The sequence below is a fragment of the Lepisma saccharinum genome, chromosome 4 (assembly GCF_977018435.1).
Source record: "Lepisma saccharinum chromosome 4, izLepSacc3.1, whole genome shotgun sequence".
In the NCBI taxonomy this organism is placed as follows: domain Eukaryota; kingdom Metazoa; phylum Arthropoda; class Insecta; order Zygentoma; family Lepismatidae; genus Lepisma; species Lepisma saccharinum.
The window spans coordinates 116,350,354-116,374,115 of NC_139232.1; the positions used below are offsets into that span (position 1 = coordinate 116,350,354).

Here is a 23,762-nt window from a genome sequence, read left to right on the forward strand (position 1 = left end):
TTACAGCTAGGAGTGCGGAACGGAAGCCCGAGTCCTATGTTCAACTTCATTAGGGAAAATCTTCTTTCTACTTTGGAGCTCTTTCCTTATTATCTCTCTTGGTTGTGATGCGACGGCGGAAAATTGTGAATAATGAATGCGTCTCTCTGAAACCAGTGTCATTCTGGCAGGTAAGAGGTTTAATTCCACGGTGCAGAGGCTTACGTGCGAGGCAAATAACGAACCAGGGACGAATACACTCTTTGCGGAAACTTTCGGCTTCCGTGAGGTGTCCAAAGACTGCAAGCACTTTTTCGTATAACATTAAGGGATTTCGCTTTCCCGTCTTATGGATTTGTCGCTGTCGTAGCTTTTTCTTGCAGTTTGAAGAATTCTACAATAATATTGGTTACTTGTTACACGCTGCTTTGATGACCGAACGTGTTGTGTAGTCTACCCATGATCTAGCTACCGAAGGTGTCTGGTTCGAATCCCTACATTAAATTTATCTAATTATCGTTCGTTGCGATTAACAAAACAATCGGAAGAAATGTGACGCAAAAAGTAATATGCTTGTTACAGGGTTCTTTCAGTCACTGTGCGAAATAAGCTTTTTTTGGGGGGGAGGTGATGCCCACTCAGTGGCGTATTTGTGATTTTATTTCAAGAGGTAATTGTTTTGGTGGTATGCAAATTTCTGTATGTTACTAGTCAGTAAACTAAACTAAACTATTGCTTTGCGGTTCGTAGTACCTTAGAACATTGGTTCTAACCTAGGCCATTAAATATTATTATTAAAAATTATTAAACGTAATTTAGAAACACTCCAACAAGAAAAACATTAACTCATACACATGAAGAGCTATCGAACTAGTAACACCAAAATTTACCAAATTTCTATTGTCAAGTTCAAATTTAATGTCGTCTAACATACTCTTTTGTATTTATTTATGTATTGTTTTGGATGGCGAAGTCTTTTCTTCCACTTAACCATCTCTACTTTTCATTTTATAAATTGATTATAATAGTTAACTGTTTGTGAAATATGTAAAAACTATAAACATTAAAATATAAAAAAGAAGAAGAAAGGAAAAACATAAAAATAGAAAATGAAAAACACAGAAAAATACATATACACTGTAAGAAAAGTAAAAAATACACGTAAAACGTAAACACACACATAAACATACTCAAATTACAGAAAAGGTCAGTGGGTGTTGGTCCAACAAGTTTACACGAAGGTTTCATTTGATTTTATTTCCCTGTTTTCATCACTGGTAACATACCTACAAGTCTCTTGTGAACACTTTAATACATGTAAAACCGTGCCAGAAAAACTTAAGTGGAAAGCAGCCTACTGTTGTCTCGGCTGGGAAAATTCAGGGATTTTATTTTGCGTAAATGATGTGCTAGGAGAGCCAAAATTATATCACATTCTCCTCGTAGTTCTGGAATCGTGAGAAAATTGGGCATATTAAGTCAACAATGTTACCCATTGGAATGCCAAGGCTTTCAGCAACCCACTTGAACGTGTTATAAAGGGGATGAATCATTGCTGAGTAACCGCTTCAGGATGTGAGAATCCCAATGTTCCTGCTATTGTCTACATCATCTCGGAGTGCAGGATGCCTCGGCTAGAGAAAGCCGGAATGCTTCCACGGAACTCACACTTGGACCTTCCCTCCCCGTACAATCCGTCATCTCATGAAGACGCAGACAACATCCTGAGAGCTAAATAAATTTGATCTCCCCGGGCGCCTGCAAGAGTAACGACTGTTCTGCTGAAGTTGCTCCTTCGCGGATGCTGAATCTCGCCGGGAGATGATTTACTCGCCGTTAAAAAGGAGACAAAAGTGTGGGAAGGGGGAGGCTCCGTAACGTTTCCACCGAGATCTGCGCGAACAGGGGGTTTAATTCCGTATTTCAAAGGCATTTATTCAGGGACGTTGAAGAAACCTGCCTCCGCCTCTTGCACCGTTTGTTGCCTCAGTTTGAGGGATTCTCCTCTCGTCCAAATTAATTGGAGTCAGATTCAGGACGGCTGAAGGTGGAGGCCGAGGAAAGAATGTTCTTCTCGTCGAATTACCTCTTGCACGTGAAGCACCTTAGGAACTGCAGAGGAATAGTTGCGTTGTTTTGCGAGCAGAATTAGTACGTTTTCTTTATTGTCCGAATCCAACAAGTCCAACTTGGTATTCTCACCAGTGCCACTGTACGAAAGTTCGGATTTCAATTGTTCTAAAGGATAAATGATTTGTAATGATTTCTTTTCTTTTCTGCGTATTGTGCTGTTTATGAATATTCTGAATTCGAGCTCTGCTACACTCTGTCCCTAGAATCTATGAAAATACGCAACACATTACGGAAGAGAAAAGGAGAAAAAGAGTGGAGGAGCAAAGCAGTGCGCGATGCTGAAAACGGCTGCTCTCACTTTTCTTCTCACGCGTTAATTGGTTTAGCCCTCTGGGGTCTACTTGCGCAGATGACTTGATTTCGTTCGCCAGAGATTCCATGGAGAGAGCATAGGAGAGTAGTGGTATTGACTGTACTATAAACTCAAGAAAGTATGAACCCCCCCTCAAGCAGATTTGCTATACTTAAAACTATCTTAACATGAGCATATGAGCTTTTTGCTCAAGTGTGAAACCCCCGTATAATCCAAGATTTTTATGAAAAAGCCCTCATGGATTCCATGAGAAAGTATGACCCCCCTCAGATTGATGAGGCTACATTTATAAAAGCTACTTCTGTGAGATTGTTATCCATAAATTTGTTAAAAATATGCCCTTCTTGTGGCTATACTTAAAACTAGGCTATCCACACACATACACATGCATACACCTACATACATATATACATATACACACACACACACACACACACATACACACACACACACACACACACACATACACACACATATTTACTTCTGGTTTAAGTTCAATTGGGCACCAGCTTCAATTTGTTTATCTAATATTAAAACAATGTAGTTCTTCTAGAATTGCTCTGTGACTCTCTCATTTCTTACATCATAAACATATGATTTTTCACCTATGAGAATGACACTGCATATGGTGTCATCTGGTAAAGCCTCGTGAAATTCACAGATAATTTTAATGTTTGTCCTGTCATTTACCACAACTTGTTTCCTTTTTGAAGTGTTGATTACAAACATGGGTCTCCGTGCTTTGAATTCATCTGGTGTGTAATACATGTCAGTATTGCCAGTAGTGACTCTTTTGAAAGCCGAAAAAGCCTCATATAATTTAAGGAAATCATCCTTGGAAATGTCTAAATTATAATTTTCTCTAGGAAATACCTCATTTCTGCCATTTTTAAGATATATGTTCTTGATGTTGCAGCTATCAAATTTACTCGAATTTTTTTCCTGATTATTGTGTCTCCCAGTCTGAAACAGTACCACCACAAAATCAGGCATGTCGTATTGTATGCTGGAGAATGAATTTGTAGCATCAAACTCATAATATGTACCAGCGGCAGGCTTCTGTACACATTGATATGTATAAAATTGTAAAGGAATCTGTGGATTTTTTATTATATCAGCTTTGTATTTAAGAGCATAACTGGCCTCATATTCAACAACTGGAATTCTTAGCTCCATAGTCTGAATAATGCATTTGCCTGCATCAGGTAGGGTATTAGGCATAGCTTCCCCTGTAGGGTTTAATGTACTGTACCTCATCAAAGCATTATTATCATTGGCAGCTCTTCTAAATGTGATTCTTAAACCACCCTTCCACATGATATCTTTGTAATCCGAGAAGAATCCTGGCAACAGGCGCATGGGGAACAGCACAGTGTGGTTCTTGGATAATATCTTATCACCAGCTTCAAATCCGCCTATTTGGTAGTAAGAAGCCTCTGTTTTGGATAATTTTAGAGTGGCCAAAGCTGTGGAGGTAATGCCGGGATAATCTATTCTGTTTATAACAACCCCATGCTTTCTGATCTCAATTTCAGAGAACAGATGCGGTACAAAATTATCAACCAATCTTATATTTGAATTTGCCGGATAATCTGTTCCATCGAGCTTTACAACATCAAATTTGATGTATAGATCTGCTCTGTGGGGGTGTATAAAGCCATCCCCTACATCAAGATCAACCTCAACCTCCGTGTTGGGTTGATTTAAATTTGCAAATGTCCTCCTGTTTGGAGGGAATGATTGTAGCTCATAACTCTCAATATTTTCCATTGTATGTATTTTTATTTAAATGTTAATCTCTATGATTGCAGTTGTTGTGGCTCCAGCAAAATCAACTAATTCTTCTTTTTCATTAGTGACCATCAATTCAATGTAATCTATTCTATTATGACACACAGGAAAATATAATGTTGGGGATGGATTGTAGATGATGGGCTCCATGAATTCGGAATTAGGTTTGAATGTTGCAATGATGCCGGTTTGTTTGTGAGTGCCTATGCCATTTGATTTGGTGATCATACCCTCAGCCACATTACAGTGAATATTCAGAGTCTCTATGGCTAAGAATTTGGGTATATTCATAGCAGTGTGTTTGATGGCCGGTTCAAGTTTTGTGTTGTTCTCAAATCCCAACAGCTCTCCTATAGTACCCAGATGCACTGTTTCTGTAGCAGATACAATCTCTACTCTGTGAGTGACAGAATTTTGACTTAAAACTATACCTCTGGGTAATTGAGCATTTAGAGTGGACAGATTATACTGCCCTGGAGTGATGACAATTTTTTGATCCCCTACTGCAATTGTGTTGTTGTGGTGTGTAATATTTGGGATCAGGTACATGCCGTAAAATGCCCTGAGAGCTATTGTTTTGGGATACACTATGTCATCATGCAATTTGAGTTTCAATATTGAATTTTGGCTGGTGAGATGGAATACCCCCATGATGTTTCAGATACCACAAGGCCTTTTGAAAATTTTCAATTGATGGTTTATTTATTTGAGACATATATCTAAGAACTGATAAACACAAATGTCCGCAATTAACATCTTTGAAGTTTTGAACACGGGCATTATTGTAATAAAGATTAGCTGATTTTAGATATTTTACTAAATTTTCAGGTGGAACACCTCCAAATGAATCAAACACAAATGCCTCATCGTTTAAATATTTAAGATAGCAAATCCAGTGAGTGCCCTGATTTTTGAACTCATCCAAATTAACAATGCCACACTCTTTGTTGAGTGGTTGTTCTGGCAAAGAATCAGACATGTACACACCTCTAAAATTTTTGATGCCCAGTGGCTTGATTAAAGCTTCAATATCTTGGTTTGTAAGCGGCTCTTGTTTTTTTTAAACTTATTCATGGCTCTCTTAACACCTTTGCCTTTTTTCTCCATGGCCAGGTTATGGCGCCTCTGCTCATCTAATTCTGCCCTATTTTTCTTGGCATCTATTACTGTTTTTGCTATGGCAGCTGATCCCCCGGCCAAGCTCCCAACAGCCCCGAGAGCAGCTAAGATGGCAGGGATGGTAAATATGAAACCCCCTACATGTGATTTTTTCCTGGATTGCTGTAATTTTTTTAATTGGGGGGTACTAAGCAACAATTTCATACCATGCCCCTTTGCAAGACAAGAGCTTTTTTTCTTGCGCTGCTTTTTGGTCAAAAGACTGTCAATAGTTTTAAGAGATTTGAGACCTGCATAAGGTATTTGATACATAACACCCTTGGCCTTCATTGTAGGTTTATTATATACACATTCACAACCCCCACCCCAGTTTTTGTTTGGTACTCATAGCTATGGTGGTCCCCAATGCTGCTATTTTTTCACTCAAAGAAGCATCTTTGCTTACAAATCTACCAAATGCGGCCTCTTCTAATTTCTTGTCTGCAACATGTCTCTTGTCAAGATCAGTATGTGTGTTGTATGCTATGTCATGGTCTCTACAAGCAGCATCTAGGGGATTTACACCAGGATCACCTCTGTTTAATCTATGGTCCAATTTTGTGCCTGGACCACAATACTGATAGCCTGGAATGTGTAGTTCAAATGGCAGCTTGTTTATAATGTCATTAACCAACCCCCGACCCTCAGAAATATTCCAAAATTTAGGTGGTAGAGTATTAATAATTTTTATGAGATATCCAATGCCCTTAGGGTCATTCACTATAAAATTAGACAATTTGGTGCTTATCATGTCCATAATTCCAACCTTTTCATTGTAAAAATTGTGGTTCCCAGCATTTTCCTCCCCAGCTATCACCAATAACCTATCTACAAGTTTCCTGACATCATCAACCCACACAAATTCTTTAGGCAGGGTGTTGTATTGTTTGATTCCACTGCCAGTCTTGATCTGTGACCATATGGGCTTGATTAAATTATTGTATTTTGCCCCACTGCTCGACTTGACTCTTTTTTGCGTGGGATCATTGTTCTGGTATAGAGCATCTGATTTTATTAATATTTCTTTGTAGTGCTCATAATCTTGATCTGTATAGCTGCCAGGCCTTTTCCTAGTCATCAGTTCCCACAATCCAGGTGTTCCGGGGTACTTAACAAAAGCACCTTTTTCTCCGAGACGAGATTCTGAATAAACAATAATATCATCCCCCATAAAAGTTACTCTGAAATTACCGATTCTATGAATAATGCTGCCATCAAGCTCTGTGTCGGCATATAAGCCAAACACCTCATCTTTGTTGTCTTTAGGTGTGGTTAAATATTTTTGAGCAAGAAGACCCAATTCAATAGGATCCAGAGTAGCTTCAATTCTTCGAGGGACAACAGGACTAGGTGTATGAATACTGGAAAGTGGGGTGAATGGATAATCTAATATGTTCCTTGCAGCTACAGGCACAAGCTCTGTGATCAAATCTTGATTTTGCTCTGTAACAGTTTTGATATTCTTACCTAAATTATTAATAGCATCAATAACAGGCTGTTCTGTTTGTTTGTGTTTTTCATAAATTCCACGGTTCTCTGATTTCCATCCCTTAAATCTTTTTACAAGATAATCTCTTAACTTAAGATCATCAATGACTGGTCGTTTCATGGTTGTTTATTTATGTCTCAACGTCTAGAAAATCGTTGATTTTATTTCTGTATTTGCCAGTATTAGGTGTTCTTGTCATATCAATTGTGACAAAGCCATAACTGTCCTGGTTCCAGCACTTGCTGCAAAACTTGGAAAAATCATTGTAGCTCAAGTCCCCACCTACATATTCATCATGTATGTGTTTGAGGTTGGTATGGTCTTGATGAAACACACATATAAAATTGCTGTTGTCTCGGATCAGCTGCTTCGGTATTTTAGAAAAAGTCTGTGCCAGGTAGAAGCAATCAATGTTTTTGTGCCGGCCCTGTGTAAAGAAATTTCTAACCTTGTTTTGATTATCCAGTATAACGTCATCAAACACAACAACAGAATTATCGAGACATTCATCTAATGGCTTAACATCTGGTTCAAAAGTGGCAATATCCAATCCATCATATAGCTTCATCAGCTGCTGATATTTTAATTGTTCCAAGCTCTTAGAGAAGATATACAAGTGCCTGTTTTTCCAGTCTAACCAGTTGGGTGCCAATAAAAAATTATCAACCATTAGTGTAGTTTTACCACAAGCAGATGGCCCAACAATAAGACACCTAATATTATCAGGCAGCAGCACTCCATTTCTCTTATTCTGCTGTTCAGGTTCTGGCAGCCTTTTTATAACATCCCAGGTGCTCATATTATCACTTTGTCTGCATCGATCCAGCTGTTTTCCGGATGACCCAGCCATTTGACAAATAACTTGTTGCCTTTTCTGCGGATGATTTTTTCTATGAGGTATGTGTCAGGCTGTTTAGTTTTGCTGAGCTCTTGTTCATAGAACCGGCCTTTGAGAATTTCTCCTCGGTGATCTTTTATTATATATGTGTTAAGGGTCCCGGGTTTAACTTGAACCACTGTAAATAATTCGGTGCTCCAGTTTCTTGTAAAGCCTCTTTTGAATAAGTGCTTATATTTGCTGATTCTTACTTGATCACCCACCCTGTATTTGGCCCTTCTTGTTGTTGGCTGGTATCTAGGATAATAAACAGTCCTGATCAATTTTTGCTCATCAGATGAAGTTACTTCAGAGGGTTTCATGTTGATTGTGGAATGGACCGAGTTGTTGTATTTATGTAGAAGTTCTGGTAGGATTGTAAGCCATTTATAATTACCTTGGAGGGTAAATTGTTTATACATAAGATTTTTTAAGGTTTTGTTGAATCTCTCTACAATTGAGGCCTTGAGGTCACTGTAACTCGAATAATGTTTTATTGCCTGGCTTTTAATAAATTGTTGGAACACTGAGTTATAAAATTCTTTGCCATTATCTGTTTGCAAATAGCGCGGTGATCTTCCTGAATGATTGATGATTGTCCTGAGGGCTTCTGTAACACATTTTCCAGTCTTGGATTTGAGTGGCTCAGCCCAGGCAAATTTTGAAAATGTATCTATCACAGTGAGTAGATACTTGTAGCCCTTGTTGATTTTGTCTAAGTTTTTCAACTGCCCACTTGCCATTTCAATCAAGTCGCTCTGCCATAAATCATCTATGCCCTTTGTGACTACTGGCAGTCTCTTAAAATTATGTCTGGCTTGTCTGTGTAATTCATCAACAATAATTTCTCTAGACATAATATGTAAACAAGAATATTGCAACTATGGGGTGTTCAGCAGCTGAGACTACAGGATTTTCTAAATATAATTTGTCCCCTATTTGTATTTTAAATTCCAGAGAGCCATCATCTTCAGTATAGGCTGTTTCTAATGTATTGGGGTCTGTAAAATCCTCCAACTCTACACTGGTGATTTTTACTTTGTTATCAGCATTTGTTATTGATAAGGTGGGGTAGTGGTGTGCCTGTGGCTGATGCCAATATTTGATCTTGATTGGTCTCAATGTGCCCCCAACAAAAAACTGGTAATAAAATTGTGCAGGGGACAGCATATATATTTTGCCACCTGGTGTAAATGGTGAATCATATTCTTTGTTGGGGATGCTGTACAATTCAAGAATTACTGTATGTTTTGGATTCTCGATTATGCCCGTTATTTCCTTTTCTGCTGTGAGCAATCTGCTTGTTACAGATTCAAGGTGCTCATTGATGGTTCTAACAACATCATCGTGGCCTGGCTTTATTTTTACGTCCACAATGAGTTTCTTGTATTGTTGCACAATCTCTTGTAGCTGGGTGGCAAAAACAGACAGAGCATTTGCTTGATTGGATTCCATGGTCCCTAGCTGTTGCTTGATATTAGCTACAATTTGTTGCAAATTTTCAACAACTGCCAATTTTGAATTTTGAGCAGTGAGATCATGGACCTGTCTTCTGATATCCTCAAACAGGGCATGCAATTCATTAATATGTTGATTTGTTGGAAGAGTGGCCACTGTCTGAGTGAGTTGTTTGATCTCTGTCTGGATATTCTTGATATCTTCTGATTTCAATATCCTATTTACAGCTCTCTTAATATTTTTAAGTTCCTGTGATGTCGGGAGATTTGATACAGTATTTTGTAAAAATTCAAGTGCCAATTTCACATTGTTTAATTCAGAAGCATCAGCCACATTTTGCATAGCATTTTGGAGCAGGGCTATATCTGCCTGAGAGGGTGTGGATTGTTGTAAAATTTCAAGCTTTGTTTGGATATCATCGATCAAGTGATGAAAATGAGATAGCTCAGATTCAGTGTTGAGGTTTTCAAGCTTTGTGATTTGGTGCTGGACACTAACAAGAGTATCTACAATCCCAGGCAGGCGAGTTTCTTGTACATTTGCCAAATCACTTTGCACTGCTGCTATTGCACCTTCAAGATGGGTTATGGTACTTTGAATTTTTCCAAAATCTTCATATGTTTCAAGTTGCAGCTTGATGTTGGCAACACTCCGAGTTATTGCATTCAAAGCATCAGAAGATGGTAAATTGTTCATAAAATTTTCAAGTGTCTCAATTTTTTCTTTAACCTCGGCTATGGCATTGTTCAGAGGGTCCAGGTTAGGTATCTGGAGTGACTGAATCTGTTCTTTTAGAGTGGAAATCACTAGATCAAAATCTTCTTGTGATTTTATGCTTTTGACAATTGTTTGGAGCTGTGTCTGGACATTATTAATCTGCTCTTCCAATTGTTGTTTCAATTGCTCAGAGTTGTTAGCCTGGGTCTTAAATTTGGCTTGAAGAGCTGCTACAGCTTCTTCCAAACTTTGAAAATTATCTAATGTGGCCAGATCAGTATATTTCTGAAGCAACAATTTGAGTTCAGAATCAATTTTAAGAAGAGGGTCCATGCATTGTGATTGTAAATTTGTAATTTCTAATTGAAGACTGGCATTGAGTGTGGTCTGTAAAGCTTGTAAATCACTTCTTAATTTCTTGACTCTGACATCAAGCATCAGAATCTCATCACTGTGATCTTCATGTCTTGTATGGCCAAATATATCATTAGGCATTTTTGTTTTACTGGTTATTTATTATAGAGTATCTGATTCTTAATTCTATAAAAAAGGGTATAAGCTTGTCATAAGATCCAGGGACCTCAATATATAAGCAGTCACCAGCAGAAACAGTATATACAGTGCCAGAAATCATGTTTGAGTGCTTAATTCTGTAAATATTTCTCCCTACTGAAATCTTGACATCACCCTCAGGGGTTGTAATAAATTGCAATTGCCCACCTACAGGTAATTGGTAATGATTTAAATTATTGTTAAATATGTACAATATTTTGCCTGTTTCTTCATTATTATCTGTAAGTATGCTGTTCAGATGAATAATTAACAAGCCACTCAGTTTAGACATTACAGATTGTAAATCAGGAGAGGGTTGTGGTGTCGGCAGGTCCATAATAGCCTGTTTTTTGAACCCAAATAAGTTCATAGGCATGTTTATTTATTTCAAATCATGCTCTGGAATTGGGCATTGTTTGCCATTTTTCAAATCACAATGCCCCCAAGGTAGAGTATGTATGTTACATGACAAAATACATCTCTTGTCATCATGTGGGTCCAGAGCCACTTTTGTTACAATATTTGAAGTCAACAAGTGATTCTCACTCTGAATTCTATTTTCTGATGTTCTGATTGAACTCTGTGATTTGATGCAATTTTTATAATCTTCAAATTGGAGATCTTTTTCCACAGTCACTCTGCCAATGCCTTTGGCCTTTTTTGGCAACAGCACCACTACATGTTTCAAAACTGTACATCTTGGCTCTTAACCCAGCAAATGCCACAATAACATCACCAAGTGTCTCATCTTTTAACTTGCCAGGCACCTTTTTGTTGTGGTGTTGTTGAATCTTTGTATGTTCACTGGTATCAAAATATTGAAACAATTCAGGCTGTGACATATCTTGATAAACATCTTCTGTTTGAATTTCAAGAATAAAACTATCCGTGTCCATGTACAATAATTTTACACGATCACCGTAAAAAGGTTTCAGCACATCATAATACAATATTAACATATGTAATTTGGACAATTCCAATATCACAGCCCCTACATAAATAGGTTTATCAAACTTGATCTTTGTTTTCATCATGTTGAAAAGTGCCATGTACTCATCATAAATTCTTCTGTAATTGAAGTTGGGCTTTGCAACCAATTTTTTGCTCAGGCTGGGGTCAGTAATTATTTTAACATCGGTATGTTTCCTGACATTTTCAATAGTTTTGCCATACACTGAATTCACCATCAATTTAAACAAGCTCTTATCAAATTGGCTCTTTGCAGATGTTCGAAGCTCCGTGTTTGTATCAATGTATGGTTTCAACCATTCTGAGTGCCTGAACCTCAAGACTTTGCCAACTTTGGTTACTTGAATACCATGTTTCATCAGGAACTGGAGGTTTTTGTAATATAAGACACAACCCTGTTTCGGCTCCAGGGTCATCATGAGCTTCTTCTGTTTAGAACCAGGTAAGCACTGAACCTCGGGAATTGGGGGCAGATCAGAAAATTTATTGTGCAAATGATCTGGAAATATCAGATCAGCCTCTATGAAGAGGCCACTGTCACTGTCATCAAAATTCTGAAGATCTTCAATATTGAAATCTTCAACCCACTCAAGCCCTGCATATGGCAATTTATCCATCATAGCATGACCATAGAGGTTGTTTGCATCCACATAAAGTATATAATTTGATGGCCGTGCTGGATTATAATCAGGCATATACTTGTTATTTGCTCTGGCATATCTCTGGGAACATTGCACCATCCCTCCTCTTATACATTTCTCCATAAACAGATACATATCTTGATCTTGGATTAGATCCAATGGCTTTTTGGTGTTGAAAAACATTGCGGCCCATGCTAGGCCCGGGGCACTGAAAAAATACACTGGGTCCAGTCCATAATTTTGCATGGAAGATTTTCTGAATGCCTGCAATATATCAGCTAAGAGGGTGACATCAAGTTTCAAATAAGCCATGTGATAATCACGAAATGTCTTGCATTTTAAACTCTTCCACATCAATTTGGCATGGCGATAATCATCATCACTGATTCCAGATCCTCTGATTCTGCTGTAAAACGCTTCTTGTGGTGGCAGGGAACACTCATCAAATTTAGAAAAATCTGTGACATAGTCATATGGATATACACCCTTCCGCCTAATTAATTTCAGGTCCTGATTTGGAAACAATGCACGTGTGATTTTCAAGTCATCATCAGATAATTGAGAGGCCAGTGTAGCCAGGCTAGCAGGTAAAAATCTGTAAGAATCAAGAAATCTTATGTGAATAGGAACACCATCAACTTTAATTATCTTGCTAATAGATATATATTTTTCATCATTTTCAGCTAAAATGTTTAAATTCTGCTTCTCAAACCCCTCGTACCTGATCAGATGATGGAAATCATAATTGGATGCTCCATGGCAGAATATGGGGATAAATCTTGGTCTCTTGATCTTAATATTACAGCTATTACACAAGGCCTGTTTATATCGACCATCTGTATGAGAATGGTGATGAACCTTAATATTTGTATCTGAAAATTCAGAATCACATACCGGGCATTTTTCTGCATTGTTGAAATCTTCAATCTGTTCCTCTGTTAAAGGCAACATAGGCTTTGATATTAATAAGATGTTAGATGCTATGTCACGGCACACATTTTTTATTATATGTGCAAATATTTTGATGGCATTTGGTCCCTTGTATGAATATTCTTTAATAACAACACCATCCCGTATAACCACACAACAAAAGCTGGAAGGTTCATGTTGCTGGTATGGTGTACTTGATGATTCTTCTGGATCTGGGCTACAGAATGCAATAGGTTTGAGGTTCGATTCGAAATCACAGACAATATATGCTGGGTGTTCCAACAAGGCTTCAAACTTTTTGAATTTGCAATTTTCACTTGGATTAGGCATCACCATATGAACAGGTTTATGATTGCCACAGTATTTCAGATGCTCAATTAACTTGTTTTTAGCAATTTCTGCACTCTCTTCCCGAACCCCCTTCACCATTTTTTGACCATAAAATACAGTTAAACATCTTCTGCACAACTTGAATATTGTATGAGTTTTGTCTAGTTGTGTTCTCACTAAAGCTTCAAGATTATGTATCAGAGTGTAATGGTGTGTACCATCCTTTTCAATTAAGAGCAGATCAATCGGAATTGCAGATTCATCATCAAGTGTACTGATTCTGAGAGGTTCTATCAAAGAATTGCCACGTCCAGTAGAACAAATAAAAACATTAATAGATAATTGCTTGCCATTGATGTGCCTGGCCCTTTTTTCAAATTTATCAATATTCTGAGCAGACATTGGATATTCCAAACCCTCCATTACATCGTCAAAAAGATGTTCATGCTGTTTGTAATAACTTATTCTCTCAGGATTCCTTGAAGCTGGAAACAGAGCAGCTAATATACACCACAAAAAGCATTTCTGGTCAGTATTTTCAATATTGACCACGGCTCTTTTGTTTTTGATATTAGCAGGTAATGGCAGATATGTAGATCCTTTTAATGGGCTGAATTCAGAAATATTAACATATAACTTGTGTGGAGAACCGCATAGGCTCCATCCTGACTCTTTTGCTGCAAATTCAGAGTGTTTAGTGTTCAGTTGATTTATCAAGCTGCTTATTATTCTGTCTAAATTTGTATTTGAATATACCGGTACAGTTTCTGTTATGTGGGGCTGTGTAAATTTTGTGCCGTTTGGTTTCTTATATTGTGTAAACAATTTGAGGGATAGCTTATAAGAGCCATTTTGTGCATTTAGAATTGCCTGCAGATCAGAATTTATACTGTTCAAGAAATTCTCAATGCCACATCTTGGCTCTGATACAAACCGGTGATCCCTAAGTTGGCCGTTAAAACTGCTACGGATAGGTTCATGGCGTGGCTGCTTTGCTGCTCTGGCATTAACAGGTGCTTCATGCCTTCTTTTCAGTGCTTGTGAGGGCAATGTTGATGACTGTGCAGAGCAAGTATTTTTATGTATATATGTGAAGTATTGCATGTTATATTTTCTATTGCATTTGGGGCAAATTTTTGTGGGAGTTCTGCTTTTGTCTGGATTACAAATTTTTTGATGCTTGGCCCAATTGGGGCTGGATATATTCTTATTGCATTGATTACAATGTTTTTGATTTGGCATTTTTGTTGTTGTTTATTATATACAATTTCCTGGGTTTCAATTCAAAACTTTATACTGAATAAAAAATATCAGTTGGGGTTCAGCACTGCACTTTGTGTGTGTGTATGTATATATGTGTGTATACACTTAATATTTTTGGCTTTGGTATTTATATACAATTTCTTGGGTTTTAAATCTAATCTCTATGCTGGATCAGTTGGGTTTAGCACTGTGCTTTGTATGTGTGTATGTATATATGACATTACTTGGGTTATTCCGCCAAATTATATGCTTCAAGTCTCCAATCCAGCAATGGTGAAGAATCTGCACTGTACCCTGGCTTTTATAGTTTTACAGAGCCAATAGAAACACTGTAGGGGTACATTCAGAAACATGAGCTATTCTCTAACATTTTTGCCGAAGTACTTTCTTCTGAATGAACCTCCCGTTTTTCTGCTGAGCATACATGCAATCCGTACCGCAGCGCCTCCACGCTTAGGGGAGCGGAATTGTCTGGAACTAATCGATGCAATCCATACCGCAGCGCCATTGCCTCCCGGCGCGGCGGTGGACAACTCTGGAACTAATCGATCAGAATAAAACTGCCGGAGCTCGCTCTAATAAGACTCAATGCGGGCAAATAGAACTGTGCACCGTGCGGAAAGTATCGATCCCACCGCTTTGGGGCCGTCATGCGCACATATTGTTCAAGTATTGATCTTATACTTTTTCGGGGCTTGATTTTATATATGAACAGAATACAACAAAGAAACTGAATGTAACAAATGCAAAATATCCCAGTTTCTATTCAATCCTTTTATCTGAATTGAAGAAACCAACAATTCACATATCCCCATACCGCCATATGCTTGTCCTATTATTTTACTAATAGGCAATGTTCTTGAAGAGTCCTAATAGGCAATGTTCTCAAAGAGGCCTAATAGAACAAGATACGGCGGTATGAGAAAATATGTGAATTAAAGATATTTTAGTAATATACGACGTCTAAGAAAGGAATATTCAGCTCCAAAGTACTTTGTTTATTGCTTGCTACCATTTCCCTATTACTGGCAAAAGAAGTTAAAAATATTGACATAACGAAAAAAATGGACTTGTTCCCAAGTATTCACCGAGTTCAGGCATTTGCACATAGATGGGTCTGTTGTCACGGAGCAATTCTAGAAGAACTACATTGTTTTAATATTAGATAAACAAATTGAAGCTGGTGCCCAATTGAACTTAAACCAGAAGTAAATATGTGTGTGTATGTGTGTGTGTGTGTGTGTGTGTGTGTGTGTGTGTGTGTGTGTGTATATGTATATATGTATGTAGGTGTATGCATGTGTATGTGTGTGGATAGCCTAGTTTTAAGTATAGCCACAAGAAGGGCATATTTTTAACAAATTTATGGATAACAATCTCACAGAAGTAGCTTTTATAAATGTAGCCTCATCAATCTGAGGGGGGTCATACTTTCTCATGGAATCCATGAGGGCTTTTTCATAAAAATCTTGGATTATACGGGGGTTTCACACTTGAGCAAAAAGCTCATATGCTCATGTTAAGATAGTTTTAAGTATAGCAAATCTGCTTGAGGGGGGGTTCATACTTTCTTGAGTTTATAGTACAGTCAATACCACTACTTAGGAGGAAGTTTGTAATTTTTGTTTAGTTCTTCCATCTATTCAATTTAATCAACATCCATCATCATAGTCACGAATAACCTGATGAGGCAGTAAAAAACGTAACGTAGTAGAAACACAAAACATACGTGATTGACATATGTGAGGCTCTTCCACGGAAAGATCATTCGTTTCGCAAATATACCGATCGTGGCTGTTTTACAAATATTTTTATTCTCTAACAAAACTAAATACAGCGTGTCCCTTATATGCGGGCTACAGGACAAAGCTTACATGGGGGTAAACAACAACTCAACACGTTTAGTGTACCTTACAAATGTTCAATGTGAGCACCTTTCGTGACACGGCACACATCATCCGGTAGTCCAATGAAGCACACTTGGACGTCCATAGCTCTTCCCTTTGCAGACACATCCAGTTGTTTAAACTTATTAAACCCACGACGAATGTTGTTTTCGAACGGAAATCACTTTCAAATCGCCGTCGAAGGGCTCGCTGAACTGGAACAGCAGAACCACACCTTGCAAATACAATGACACAAAAGGACTTCTGCACGGGAGTCGTCACCTTGCAATACACCTACACCGCTGAGATTGATGGGAAACAAATGATAAGCGCTCAGGGTGGCAAACTTCCACAGCCGTTCTTATCGTACATGCAAGATATAAACCTTCACCTCCGCCTGTTGCAATATACCAACTACTTGAAATCCCGATAATTATTTTGGGACACGCTGTAGTTTAGTGGACTATTAATTTGGGATTAAATCGATTAGATGTAATGCCACGACCTCGCCTCTTGCAGTTTACACCATTATACGAGATGCTGCAGTTTTTTATTCGTCTTTGTATTACTCTTTTTATGAAGCAATATTACGAGACAACAACTTGCAATAAACGGAGAGAGTGATCTGAAATATATTCATCAGCAGCATCTACGGACAGAAACCGGAACTCCCTTACTCAAATGGTTTAGCCATTCGCCTCCTTGTACAGAGAGAAATATCTTAATAAGTCGAGCGTTTGCCTAAATATAGCAGTCGCATAATAGGCAAAGAGAAAATTCTACAGAAACTGTATTCATGTTTGAGTCATTTGTGTTTGTTAATCTTTTCATTTTTAAATAGTTTAAAAAAATATTATTTTTATTATGTAATGCTCTTAGTTATAATATATGTAAATTTTCTAAGGCTCATTTGATTTCCATTACTTTTGCAATTAAGATTTTAATTCCAAAAGACATGACAACTTGTTTCTGTTTTTTAAAAAATAATATTTTTTAAGTTGCGTTTATTGAGTTTTTGGTAATGTTGTAGTCATAGAATGTATTGTGTTAACTTCTATGCCTCTTGATACTTCTTGCACTTCGCAGACCTCCTAAGACACCTTCCGTGAGTTCGGCCGCGGAGCCAACCACTACGGTGGGATGGTCGGCTCTGGGATTCACCACTAGGCTAACAGGTTCCCTGAAGGAAAAGTATGTCGAGTGGAGACAGAACTCTCTGTAAGTAAATAAGATAGGAAGCGTCGTGTCTCCTCAACACCTCTTGTTGTAGATTGAGAGAACCCGTAGCTTCCACGCAGAAGACGAAGCCTGGTGTTTACTCCGTCTTTGCTGTTTGTCTGAAGTCACTTGCAATGGCGGTTCTGAGTGCGTAAACCCTGTTATTTAGAAGATGCTTGTTTACCACGTTGCTTTCACCAACACCCCGACCTGCACCGCATAATCCTTGTGACGCTTACAAGTTCCACGACCCTTCGAGAGATTATCACCTGTTGTGTAAATCACTCCGTTAAGCCAATGTCAGTGTTAGTAGATTGAGGAATCATCGGACGAACCTGTCACTGTGTTTCAGTTGGATTATGGACACCCTTGTGCGTCAGATCGAACTACTAAGTCTTGTGTATGTTTGACAGGAATCTGCAAAATCTTATATATGCTTCACAGGAACCCTACAAAGTCTTCCGTGTGCCTTAGATGGAACTAGTAAATCTTATGTAGATTTCAGACCGAAGCAACAAGCGATACATGCCGATTGGGAACAGTCCAATCAACAGCAACGTTTCACACCGTAGTGGTACGACAGGCCGCACAAGCCTGTGTTCGATTGGTGAAATTATCAAGCGAAACGTGTCACTCGTCGCTTCGGTGTGAATTCTCCCTTATGTACGCTTGAGATGAATCTACAAAGTCTTATGTACGTTTCGTACGATTGAGAGGATTGTACAAAGTCTCCCATCTGCCTAATATAACTACTAATTCTTATGTATGCTTGTGACAAACTACCAAGTCATTCGTACACTTCAGAAGAATCAACACCTTGTGCATTCTTCAAACGAGTCTGCCAGATTTACCAGACAGGAAGATAGATTTGTTTCACATGCTCTATACTAGACTGAGCTGTGGATTCAAAATGCATTGTGTTCCATACCAACGGCGTAAAGGACGCTTTGTCTTTCGACAGTGGGAGATGATAAGCGTTAATTTGAACGCAACACCTAAGCTAACAAGCGAATATTTTTCTGTTAGGCACTAGACCGAAAATCTATTTCCTGTATGCTTGAATGTGCTCGATTGGCTACCTACAACTGAGACAAAATGTGTGAAGCGCTAAATTTTCGGAATAATATCCATTTGAAAACGAAGGTGTGTGTTGAAGCGTGAAGTAGTAGTTTGGAAAATCGGCTCAGCGGTTCAAAAGCACCTACCAAATTGATACGGGATGCAATAGCTATTAACTGTTCTCCGTGCATGAAGATACTAAGCCAATGTTTATGACAAAAAATGTGTTGAGAAAGCATTTTCTCCGATGGAAAAGAATTCACTAAACCAATATGTACTGCACTAAAAGAAGAACCATAGAAGACCCCTTAGTCTGTGTGCCTTCCTATGGTTTATACTCTTTGGCGTTCAATCATATTTTTAGAGAACGCGACATTTTCGTACTGTGTGTTTTTCGTCATCCAACATGGCTTATTGTTATGCCTATTTATATTGTATAGTAAATTACACCATGCAACCTTTATGAAAGTATCAATTATGTTCTGTACAAGTTCTTACATGTTTGTAATTGTCACGTATTTACTATAATTAAGACAAAATGTGTGTTACATTACACACATAAATGTTTGTTACACCTGTGTGGTTTTATCACGCCCCTTGTTTTTGTAACGTACCCTTTCGGTACATTTGTTTGCGTGTGATCAATTCACGCTTATTAAATGTACCACAAATGTGTCACCCACCCTTTGACGTTAATTAATATTTGTGGAAATCATACTTCGTAGTATGACGTATACATTAGTGATGATTAATATGATGTTAATGTATGTGCAGTATAATTGGAGTAATATATGTAACTTTTAATATCATTAACGATATTTAAATAACTATATTTAAATCAACTTTTGAAAATGATTTAGGATTTTTTGAAAGAAATTGTTAATACTATTTGACAGTTATTTTGGATTATAATTATGCACTTTATTACATATAAAAATCAATTTAGTTTCATATTCGCTGATAATAACCAAACAACCATACACCTCTACGTCTTTTCTTTACTTAAATTAGCATGATTTTCTCCACATATATCAAAATGTTTTTGGAGAGTGTAATACCTTAGCTGTTATAGTTAGATGACAATAGGTCATTTTACTTGGTTCGTTAACTCGAACATATTGATATATTTTATTGTTAATTTGAAAGTAAACTTTTTTTATGAACCTCTCTTTTGGCCTAATTATTATCCAGCTTTAGCAGCTTCTCACATAGGATAATTCTGTTAGTTTTCTAAGTAGCCAGGGTGTCTATCAGTCAAGAAAAGTCATGAAAGTCAAGAAAAAGTAAGGAAATCAACAAGTAGGTCAAGAAGTTATGTTTTTTGTTAGGAATAATAATAACTGATTGATTGATTTAGTTTATTTTACTTCACACTTCTACTCCTTTGGCTGATCTCAAAGATGAGGATGATTAGTGGTAAGATAAGACGGATGAAGGAGCAATCACATATAGTATATAGAGGGTAATTTGGGGAAACTCCGACAGGCTACGGGTATTTCATCAAATTTAAGAATAATGAAGCATGTAATGGCACAATATGCACTTTATTTTAAAAGTTAACACTATCTGTGATATAATATTAGACGTATGTGAAAATATGCTGAACGTAAGTATGTGCAATTTTATGTCATTGACAGAGTTGTAAAATGTCGGAGTTACCCAACTTACTCCAACTGACGTGGGAAACTTCGACAAGGCATATTACGTACATTTTAATATTCTGTGGAATAATTATATTATATATCGTATTTTATAAGTGAATTTCAAGAATAATATTGGATATAATCCTTAAAAAATGCCATACCTACACTCCAATAACAGTGATGGGAAGATAATAAGTCCCTAATCATCTCAGAACAATTGTAGCATACGAAGAATGGACCTTCACCACCAGGGACACATTTTTAGTCTTGCCGGTTTGTATTCAGCCAGATGATCAAGGAATTTGAAAAATACCTCGGGTGTCATGTATCCTTTATCTGCCATCTCGAGTTTAGTTCCAGGGGGCTTTCCTGATAGATAGGTATCATTTTCTTTTTCCTTTCATAACAACGAAAGGAGGTATGAACTGACCGCAACCTGTGGCACATGCCATGATTGTGACTGTTTCTCCTTTTTCTAGATTAGTCTGTGCATAAATTGCCTTCTTTCCTTTCACTGCGACCACTTTACCTGGCTTATAAATCAATTGGAATCCTGATTCATCCCAGTTGAAAATACTAACAGGTTTGTCCCACAAATGCAGTTCATCATAGCACTTTTCTACTTGCTTAAGGAATTTTTCAACATTTTCTTTGGTCATACATCTGGCACGAGCAAATGATAGTCCTTCCGCTTTTCATACACTCAACTTTGGATGACGTGACATACCCATGCACCCAGTCGTATCCAGCCATTTGTGCTGACTTTTTGAAACGAGTTTAATTTGATTTAAATCTTCGAACGCGTAGGCAACACGACGCAAGTCATTAATAGTAATTCCATAGCCACAAGCATCTAATTTATATATTCGCTCTTCCAATTCTTCTTCTTGCTCCGTTGTGTCCTAATACTGGTCGTACACAAGCAGTCTTCACTTTGTCACGTAAAGTGTTTCGTGGAACTTCGAAGATTAGTGCTGCTGTGGCTAAAGGCATTCCACATTTCACAGTGTCTGGACTGCACTCATATTTTCGACAGTCCAACTGCACTTTGCACTCCTTCTCACGTAGTTTCTCACCATATTGGGTCTGCAAATATACGGAATAATCATCCATTAATACATTTGTCTTGCGAGGTATGTGATTCGTTCTAGTGATCCAATATTATAATAAACAAGCCGTTGTCGAAGTTCCCCGATTTTGAGTGTCAGAGTTACCCTAAAATGCACAGTACCATTTCATAATTTTTATCTGCGTTTGGCAACACTGCCACCATTCAACGACCACACGTAAATGGAGGGAAATAACAGCCGATCCTTACCTGGTATGCAACACAATCAAAATCTGTTCGGCCTGTTTCTTATATCTTACGTTCAAACCATGCATTTTTATAACACTACTATGTATTAGTACTTTGACACTGTGAAGACTATACTTAGATTTAATTTTCCTGAACTTTAGAGATACCTTCTGTAATTCATCAACCTGGCGAAAACACTATTTCACCCATCCATAGCCTCGCAGCAACTGGCGTGCACGTATTCCTTGTAGGCAGTTCGGAGGCACAGTGTTTTTAACTACAAAATGTCGAAGTTCCCCAAATGTCGAAGTTTTCCCAAATCACCCTATATATAGAGAGACGACAACACTAGCCCCACATAAGATTATACTGGCTGTGAGTCCAGACGTCAGAGCCTCGCTAGTCTGTCAAATGCAGTCCAGAATGCATTAATAGATAAAGCAAGTCGAATTCTCTTCTTAAATACAGCTTCAGTTTTCATCTTAACTTGCCTATTTATAGGGGCTTTTCATTAAATAAAAATTTGTGTTCTTACGAGGTTAAGAAAACGAAAAAACAGGTCAAGAAAAAGTCATAATTTTGCATTTTTAAAATTTTGGTAGAAACGCTGGTAGTAATCTAACATTTATGAACACAAACTACAGGCCTTGTCGATATCTTATTAGTTAAAAAAAAAAAAAGAGCTCGTGGGTTCGATTAACGGTGAAGACACATTTAAGTGGAGCTAAAGGTGCAGTTCCGAATAGTCGATCTATGCACGGCCTCCCCGATGGATGGCGTAGTGGTAACGTCGTTGCCTTATAATCAAAGGTTTCGATACCCGGTGGAGGCACATCGCACCGTTGTTCGGATCCCACTTTACACTTTAGGTCCGGTCCCGATTAGCCTATTTGTGCATAAAGTGGACTTAAAACAACAAATCAATCAATCAGTCAATCGATCTATGCACAAGCAAACTTCAAACACCAACTTACATTCAATAGAAATTACGGTTTCATATCTTGCGTTGCTTTCAATATTCGCGCGAATTTTGTACTTATGACATAAAGACTGGTTTGTTGTGATTTTCGGTGGGGCTTTTCATGTTCTGTCGTAAGCTTGTTAATAAAATCCTCGTAAAGTCTAAACAATCGGATATGACGTACGACCCCTCTTGTTTTTGTTTTACTATTTGTTTTACGGGTCCATTTCGAAATCCAAGTTAAACTGTAGAAGTGACCTGCAATTCTCACGGTTGCAGCGATATAAACTGCGAAATGTTGCTCGTCTCAGCTCTGGCTTCGAAGAGCGTTTAAATTTCTTCCTAATTGCCGCAGGAGGGGGAAGGGGAAGGAAGCTACGTCCCATTCGCGCAGGCACATCAACTTTTACCTTGCTTTTTCTGTGTACGCGGTGCGTCAAGAACATCCACGAAGGGAGAAGCAATAACGACTCTGTGTGCGAGCGAAACCTAATGACCTATCAGACACACTTTCCACTTCTTTATTGCTTTTCATATTCTCTCATTGTATGCTCGAGGGGAATATTGAAAAAGCAATATTTCTCAAATTGCCTCTGCTTTATTCCAACTTAGTTGGATAATTGCAAATGTGTTTCCTCGCACAACATCCAGTGGTCTGGCAGTTGGTTTGGAAATTGTAAACTGGCCACGAATTGAATTTCAGATCCTCACAATCGAATCCAGTGCTCTACGCAACAAAAATATAAAATCAATTTTTGTTCAGTTTTTTCATCTAAGCTCGGACAATACAGAAAGTTGAGGAAAAAATCATAGGCAAATTATATAAATGTGTTCTATTGTTGGATATGTTAACAGCACTATTTTCTACGCTACGATATAGTAATAGTAAAGGAAAGTAACAAATAAATGCTATTGGAAGATGGGAGGTTAAAATACAGTAAGAATGTGTACTTAATCAGCTTGCATATCATTCTCAAAAAAATATTATCTCCCACAGTTTTTATGCGGTGTGTTTGACCACACTATACTTCACAGTTCAAAGATATCTGCATCAAACCATTGACGTTTTACTATGAGCCAATCGGGTTTGTGGTACTG

The 23,762-nt window shown here is 37.9% G+C and overlaps 1 protein-coding gene across 4 annotated transcripts in view; it reads left to right on the top strand.

Moving 5' to 3' along the window:
* Syt7 (Synaptotagmin 7) overlaps positions 1 to 23,762 on the top strand; it is an 863,311-nt gene that overhangs the window by 615,882 nt on the left and 223,667 nt on the right. The gene's annotated exons all lie outside the window — the stretch shown is intronic.